We start from the raw sequence: 8,857 nt of genomic DNA on the forward strand, positions 1-8,857 counted from the left end.
ATCACCGCAAAGTTCGCAGACACGAACTACAGCAGTTGGGGGACAGTCTCACAGCCTTAGCGTCACACAGAGAGAATTCTCCCAGACTATCTGGGCTGGCGTTTAAATAGTCCAAACCTCGCACTAGGACCCAGGCCCTGCCGCTGGCAAATCGCTAGAGGCCTAGGTTTCACTGCCAAGGGAGCTATTCTTAACCTCTCCAAACTGGCTCAGTGCCCAGAGCAATCCAACCTCATCCAACTTTCGACACCCTGGCTTTCCAGTCTATATGGGCCGTGTTTAAATTGTCCAAACAGCAGATTGTACCTCACATTAGGATCCGGCCTTGCCGGGGCAAGTCACTTCGGGCCTTGAAAATGATGCCCATCAACTCACTTCGGACCTGGATTTCGCTGCCGAAGAAGCTGTTCTCGACCTCTCCAGTTTGGCTGGGCATTTAGAGCAATCCACCCTCGTACCCGGGTTAGTGGGACGGGCATTGGAACTCATCTGTTCTGTCTCCCCCTCTCCGAATTGTTCACTTCAACCAGCACAGCTTCAACTCCAAGTACATCGATTTTGAAGCACACCAGCAGGGCACATCTCGTAAATTTGTTTCGTCTTTGCTTGCCTCTTTATTGTTTGCATTGACAGTTTACCACAATTTACTTTAACACCAGTGTTATTAATAATGGTTTTAATTGAATTCCTTTGCTTTTGGACTACCAGTTAGCTGTCACACATCTTTGGTAGCGCCATCTTACACTGAAAGTGCAGCACATGCTCTCTGGAAGAGAAGACACGATCAAATTTTTTTTAAAAGGCAAAAAATAGAAGAATTCTTGTGTTCATAAACAGTGAGAGGCAAGAGATAATAGTCATAAAAAATTAGCAGAAATGGCTGGCTGCATCCTTTGATTACACCACAGATAACTGGATTTTTATAGTAAACAGACTGAGCAATATTTTGAAGCAAATGGAGTAGCCAATGAGAAAGAAGTGTTAATTTTGTTGAGTTTATTGGATTTAAAGGCATACAGTTTAGTTAGGAGTTTAACTGCTTCAATCAAACTAGCTGAAATGAGCTTTGCTGATATGATGAAACCATTAGAATCGAAACCATTGTTAAGTGCAGAATGCTTTAAGTTTCATAAGCAGAACCAAAAGGTAGGGGAGTCCATTTCAGCGTATGTGGCTGAATTGAAGAAATTGTCTGAGCATTGACAATTCTATGATAGTTTTAATAATATATTGAGAGATTGTTTTGCTTGAGGAAGCTTAGAAGAAAGTATTCAAAAATAGTTCCTAACTGAATCGCAACTTACATTTAAAAGAGCAGTTGAAATCGCTGTATCAATGGAAACCGTAAACAGAGACACAATTGAGATGCAGTCAGGAATGAAAGTGAATGTGAACAAAATTGAAGAGTCTAAACAGAAACTGGCCTGGCTGAACAAATTGTGTTGTTGTTGTGGAAGGGCTTACATTCACCAGACCAATGCAGGTTTAAAGGTAAAGCTTGCAGAAATGCAACAAATTAGGAATATACAAAGAGCAGGCTGGGCAGACAAAAATATATGGACTGCACAGAGAAGAGATAAAAATAAAAATATCTAATTGTAGTTTCAAAAAGAGCACTAATCTGCATGCTGTTGATGAAAAATCCAATAATGATGAGAGAGCACAGGACTGTGTAGCCTTGAGATTTACAATTTGAAAACTAACAGGAGACAAGCAATATGGATTACATCAGAAGTGAACTGCAAATTAATTAAAATGAATTGGACCCTAGCTCAGCTGTTGTGCATTTAATATTTCAGTAATATTTGAGTAATATTGTAAATATATTGTTCGATTAAGCATTCTTTGTGGTTTACACAATACATTGCAGGTTATGTGTAAAAGTATGCAAATTGTATACATCATGACACTATCATGTGATATGTGCGCGCCTCACTTAAAGCAAAAATGAAGTACACAACTTGTCTTCCAATTCTCTGCTTTTTCTTTCAATTAGTTTAATGCTTTGGAGTTATAAGACTTAATATCTACAACTTGTATGGATGACTGAACAGAGAATTCCACAGGCTGAGACCTGCTTTATGGAACTTTAATCCCCAGAAATAGTGACCAAGTTTGCATTGTATGCTAAAGGTCATACATTCAAGTGCCATAGACCCAGCAAGAAAACTACAAACATTGTGGAGATTAAAGTATACCTGTGATTTTTCAGTGAAGTTGAATTGAGCACTGCATCGTGCACAAGTTGATGCCAATCCAGGTAAAAGACCATGGCACGAAGATACATCGACAGAATGAGTAGAGTTATTTTTGCAAGTTATAGCTGGAACCACCAACACATGTGACAGCATTTCACTTTCAAACTGTTTGATGTAAGCTCTCTCTGTATCACCTACAATTGCTATTATTATTTCCACCATTGTTATCTGAGCCTTCAATGCTGTTTAAAAACCTACAATCTCATTATTCACATAGTTTAAAATAATGATCATGCCATTCTCCCCCAGATACAGAGGCTGTTTACCAGGTTTTCCTGTGCAGATTTTAATTTGCTTTCTAACTATAATTTCAGATCAGAATTTTCATATTTTTAACATCAGCTATGTTCTCTTTTTGCTTTCACAGTGTCTGCTTTTAATGTGAACCCAGTTGTGTAATGATGATAAAAAGCTGAAAGTTTGAATTCACTGCTGTTACTGCCAGGCCTGATTCCAATAAGCAACATCCTTTTTGCTGCAGGACCACGAGGAGAGCATACAAACTTCTTACAGACGGCTCTGGGTGCTCCGGTCTCCTCCCGCAGTCCAAAGACATACTGGTGAGTAGGTTGATTGGTCATTGTGAGTAACCTGGTGATTAGGGTAGTGTTAAACAGATGGGTTGCTGGGTGGTGTGGCTTGTTGGACCAGGAGGGCCTATCCCACACTGTATCCCTAAAATAAATAGAAATAATAAAAATAAACAAGCCCTTCATCCACCATGTCTGTGTCAATCTAAACTGATGTCCTGTGTGCACAAGATCCCTATCCCTCTATTACCTAGCTGTTCATGTGGCTGTCTAAATGCCTCTTAAATTCTTCTCTGACATCTGGCTGCATATTTAGGCATTTAAATGTAACATGATGCGTAAATTTCCTTTAAACTTTTCTACTCTTAGCTTACATCTGTGCCCTCTACTATATGACATTTCCTTCCTGGAGGTAAAAGACTCTATCTATATCAATCATAAGTGTGATCCCTTGTTGAAGAGGTCAAGATGGCCATGGTAAGATCATTCTTGATGCTTCGAGACTCAAAAGACCACCCAGCCAGATGTGAGATAGGCAGGAAGTGGTCAGCCCGTGTAGCAGTTGATGAGGCAGAGTCTAGATTGAAGCACAAGGAGACGGTTGGGGCTATCCAGCTAGGCCACCAGGGTCTTGGATGGACAATCCACAAGTGGTGGTCATCTTCTACAGGTAAGGAGCACCGTGAGCCTGTAACACAAGAAATACGAGAGGTAGAAGAGGAGAAGAGGTTAGCTAAAACAGCTGGCCTGGCTAAACAAGGGGCTTGGACCTGGTGGGAAAGTGTTGAACAGCGACATCTATCTTGGAATGTTCTTTGGCAGATGGAATCGCTCCACATTTTTTTTTCTATGCAGGGTAGTGTATGACCTGCTCCCAACACCTGCCAATCTCAGCACCTGGTATGAAGATAAGACAGACAGGTGTGCTGCTTGTGGTGAGAAGGGAACACTTCAACGTGTTTTGAGTGCATGCAGATTCAATCTTTCCAGCGGCATGTACACTGGAGACATAACAACGTTCTCAAAATTGTAACAGAAGCAGTTGAGCAGAGAGTACTACAGCACAACTTATCTCATGCCCCATGCTGCACAGAACATCGCATATCATTTGTGAAAGAAGGCTCCAAGTCAAGGGTGTACAGCACAGGCTCACGATCAAGCATACTTTCTTCAGCCAATGATTGGTGTGTCAAGGTTGACCTGGATGGGAAAGGCAGTTTTCCGGAGCAAATAGCTTTCACCACATTGCGTCCAGATATAATCGTATGGTCTGACACCAGTAGAGAAGTGGTTATTGGTGAACTCACAGTCCCTGGGAAGACAACATCGATGAAGCCCATGAGCACAAGTTAACCAAGTATGCAGAATTAAGATCAGAGTGCAGAGACAGAGGGTGGAAGGTCTCATGCTATCCATTCGAAGTAGGTTGCCATGGGTTTATTGCATTCACTTTCCAGAAGTGGCTGTGTGACCTTGGCTTCACTAGAAGAGAGATCAAGTCAACCAGTAGGGCTGCAGCTGAGGCAGCAGAGACAGGATCGGCATGTGTGTGGACCAAGTATGTCCAGAGGAGCAGATAGTCAGACAGTGTATACACCTGAGGCAGATGCCAAGTTTTTAAGCTCACCAGTGGGAGGTGGTGCTTTAGCACTGCTGGCCCACCACCTCGAGGGAGTCTTGATCATAAGCGGGCCGAAACTCCTGAAGACAGGTGGCAGATCAACTGATGATCCCACTGGTGATAGCACAGGACAGTTAACATCTTAGTCCACATGTATTTTCAACTCACTTCTATCAGGTCACACCTCTGAGACTCCTGTGAAAACAACCCGAATCTGCCCAACCTCTCCTTGTAGTTATTGCTCTCTCATCCACATGGCATCCTGGTGAACCTCTTCTGCACCCTGCAAAACCTCAACATATGCACTTTCCGGAATGCGGCAATTCAAAATGAACACTGAATTGTCTGTTGAACGTGGAAGCTGATGGGGTCCTGTCCCTTTGAAAAGGAAGTGAGAGTGGAGGTTGCGGGAAGGGATGAAACGTTATCAAAGGTAGAAGAAAACTATGGCTCAGGAAGATGGAGCTACCTGGACAGAAAGTCTTGGTGCAAATACAAATGAGATGGAGGTCCTATGAGAAAGGAATAGAAAGCTTGTAAGAGAGAGGGTGAGATGCAGAACAGTTGAGATGGCTGTGGGAGCTTGATAGGCTAATGATGGATCTTAGTAGCCAATCTGTATCCCGAATTCTGCTACTTCATGCAAATAGATCTGTCTGTGTCAAATGTCCATCTATAATGTTGACTCAGCTTGTTCCAATCACACCCCTCCCCAAACTTTTTACTTTGCTCTTATTTCCTTTCTGTGGGCAGAGGACATATCTGGGCATGGTCTCCTGCCCTTTCTTGGTTTACTCTGACTTTCTTTAGTCCATGTCTTTTCTCTCTTACTGCTCCCAACCACTCAATTACTGTTTACACACCCTACTTTGACCCTATTGGAAACATTCCTTCCCACGCCCTCCCTACAGCTTTACAAGCTTTTGTTTCCTTCCTAATTCTGATGAAGGGTCTTTGACCTTAAACTGGACTGTTTACTTTCCCACATATTTGGCCTAACTTGCTGAAAATTTCCAGCATTTTCTGATTTTTACTTCTTATTTCCAGGGTCAGTGATGTTTTGTTTTTTTCACCTACTTGAGAGGCTTTGTGTGAATAGTATTAAACGATTCATCCGATTCAGTCTTCAAACACTAAGCAACTTATGAGATTGCATCAGTGAAGCTCTGTGCATTCAGTTGAAATACAATGGCCACTTAAAGGCTTTTCATAATGTCTCTAAGTGTATCATAATTGCAGTTTATCAAATGGAACGTGTAAGTGTTACAAAATTAGAAATGCTTCTGCTTGTGGATTTACGGTTAAGTCAAGTATGAAAATTGTGCAGTAAGAACAGAACATAATAATTACCAAAATATATTGTTTTGGTGTACTTGTTCTGTAAGTGGCAATTTAACAGAAAGAAGCTGCCAAAAGTACAATAAAAAAAGAATAAAAATAGAAAATGCAGTTACTCTCAAATGGAGAACTTTTTTTCAATTCCAGATTGTAGACCTACGACCTTTCTCCAGATTCAAGGTGTAGCTATGGGAACTTGCATGGACCCAAGATATATATGTCTTTTTGTGGGATACATGGAACAGATTTTGCTTTAGTCCTGCTTTGCTGGGGTGCTGGGGTGGGGGGGGTGTTTTTTCTCTTTTTGTCTGGTACACAAACAACTTCATTACTGCTGCTTCATTACTTTTGCAATCATTTTCACCCTTTTCTCACTTTCATATAGTTCATCTCCAACTCTTTCTTAAGCTCTCCATTTGATTGATGACCAACCCAAAGGCACACTCAGCCAACATGACTGAACTTCATAAGGATTCTATTCCAAATCCCAGTTCTTCCATCTTTCTCATATTTGATCCTTTGATGACATTCTGCAGAAACTTGCCCCTGAAATGCCTTGCTCCTGCCTGAACCCCTGCTTTTCCTCCTTCAAAATGAACAGATATTGACTGCTACACACACAAAAAATGCTGGTGAATGCAGCAGGCCAGGCGGCATCTATAGGAAGAGGTACAGTTGACATTTCGGGCCGAGACCCTTCGTCAGGACTAACTGAAAGAAGAGATTTTAAGAGATTTGAAAGCGGGAGGGGGCGGGCGAGATCCAAAATGATAGGAGAAGACAGGAGGGGGAGAGATGGAGCCAAGAGCAGGACAGGTGATTGGCAAAAGGGATACGAGGCTGGAGAGGGGAGAGGATCATGAGACGGGAGGCCTAGGGAGAAAGAAATGGGAAGGGGAGCACCAGAGGATGGGCAAGGAGTTGTAGTGAGAGGGACAGAGGGAGAAAAAAGAGAAAGAGAAAAAAAAATAATAATAAAGATAAATAAATAATTAACGGATGGGGTACGAGTGGGAGGTGGGGCATTAACGGAAGTTAGAGAAGTCACTGTTCACGCCGTCAGGTTGGAGGCTACCCAGACGGAATATAACATGTTGTTCCTCCAACCTGAGTGTGGCTTCATCTTGACAGTAGAGAAGGCCGTGGGTAGACATATCAGAATTGGAATGGGACGTGGAATTAAAATGTGTGGCCACTGGGAGATCCTGCTTTCTCTGGTGTACAGAGCGTAGGTGTTCAGCGAAACAGTCTCCCAGTCTGCGTCGGGTCTCACCAATATATAGAAGGCCGCATCGGGAGCACCGGACGCAGTATATCACCCCAGCCGACTCACAGGTGAAGTGTTGCCTCACCTGGAAGGACTGTCTGGGGCCCCGAATGGTGGTGAGGAAGGAAGTGTAAGGGCATGTGTAGCACTTGTTCCGCTTACACGGATAAGTGCCGGGAGGGAGATCAGTGGGAAGTGATGGGGGGGGGAAATGAATGGACAAGGGAGTTGCATAGGGAGCGGTCCCTCCGGAATACAGAAAGGGGGGGGGAAGGAAAGATATGTTTAGTGGTGGGATCCCGTTGGAGGTAGTGGAAGTTATGGAGAATTATATGTTGGACCTGGAGGCTGGTGGGGTGGTAGGTGAGGACAAGGGGAACCCTATTCCTAGTGGGGTGGCGGGAGAATGGAGTGAGAGCAGATGTGTGTGAAATGGGAGACGTGCGTTTGAGAGCAGAGTTGATGGTGGAGGAAGGGAAGCCCCTTTCTTTAAAAAAGGAGGACATCTCCTTTGTCCTAGAATGAAAGGCCTCATCCTGAGAGCAGATGCGGCAGAGACGGAGGAATTGCGAGAAGGGGATGGCATTTTTGCAAGAGACAGGGTGGGAAGAGGAATAGTCCAGGTAGCTGTGAGAGTCCGTAGGCTTATCATAGACATCAGTAGGTAAGCTGTCTCCAGAGATAGAGACAGAAAGATCAAGAAAGGGGAGGAAGGTGTTGGAAATGGACCAGGTAAACTTGAGGGCAGGGTGAAAGTTGGAGGCAAAGCTAATGAAGTCAACAAGCTCAGCGTGCATGCAGGAAGCAGCGCCAATGCAGTTGTCGATGTAGCGAAGGAAAAGTGGGGGACAGATACCATTTTTGGCTTGGAACATGGATTGTTCCACAAAGCCAACAAAAAGGCAGGCATAGCTGGGACCATACGGGTGCCCATGGCTACACCTTTAGTTTGGAGGAAGTGGGAGGAGCCAAAGGAGAAATTTTTAAGTGTAGGACTAATTCCGCTAGACGGAGCAGAGTGGTGGTAGAGGGGAACTGGTTAGGTATTGACTGCTCTGCATTTACTTTCCAGGCATCATCTCTCACCTCTCCTCTGGTTTAGACAAAGGATCGAATATCCCGGTTCTCACCTTCAACTACACCAGCCTCTATGCTCAATGGATCATCCTTTGCAAATTCAGCCAGCTCCAACAAGACTGTACCACAGATGTATCCCTTTTAGAAACAACCCTTTGCAATGCTTTCATTTGAGTAAATTCTCTTTGGTGATTCATATCAAACAAATTTAAAATAAGTTAGCATGATATAAACCAGAGATTTCATTATATTCATCAATGCAAAAACCAATGGAAAAACTTCTCTTGACTTATATAAATTACTGAACAAGAAAATATTTGTCCAGAGAGTGTGGAATGAGTTATTAATGCACCTCTAATCCAACTTCTCAATATCACCTCACCACCCACCCCCCCACAATAAAAAATACAATCAGCCTGCTGTTCTAGACTCTCTTTTTCTGCCAGTCCAACTCTTTTGGTTTGAGTTTCTGATTGGACGCCCAAAATAATGTTCTACCCTCCCATCCATGACCCATCAAATCTGTTGTCTGCTTCTATACTCCTTTGGGTCTCCATATTGCCGGGATCTGTCTCCAATTGGCTTGTATAAGGGACAGAACAGTTAGATGGTGAGGTGATGCTGCCGTTGAAACACCCAGGCCCATCAGACTCCTTCTGCTGAGATAACTGATCCAAATCTCCCCTCTGCTCCACTGTTGCCACAGCAATCAGCCTCTAGGTTTGGGGAAGCAACCATGCAGACAACATCGATGGATTGACCACAC

General features: G+C 43.4%; 1 long non-coding RNA gene across 1 annotated transcript; it reads left to right on the top strand.

Moving 5' to 3' along the window:
- The first annotated feature begins 257 nt into the window (after nt 1-257).
- On the top strand, nt 258-8,473 carry LOC134349028 (uncharacterized). The gene is made up of 3 exons (XR_010018564.1): nt 258-462; nt 2,740-2,818; nt 8,087-8,473. It is a non-coding gene; the product is annotated as an uncharacterized LOC134349028 (long non-coding RNA).
- The last annotated feature ends 384 nt before the right edge of the window (nt 8,474-8,857 follow it).

Source organism: Mobula hypostoma, chromosome 7 (genome assembly GCF_963921235.1).
Source record: "Mobula hypostoma chromosome 7, sMobHyp1.1, whole genome shotgun sequence".
Taxonomy (NCBI): domain Eukaryota; kingdom Metazoa; phylum Chordata; class Chondrichthyes; order Myliobatiformes; family Myliobatidae; genus Mobula; species Mobula hypostoma.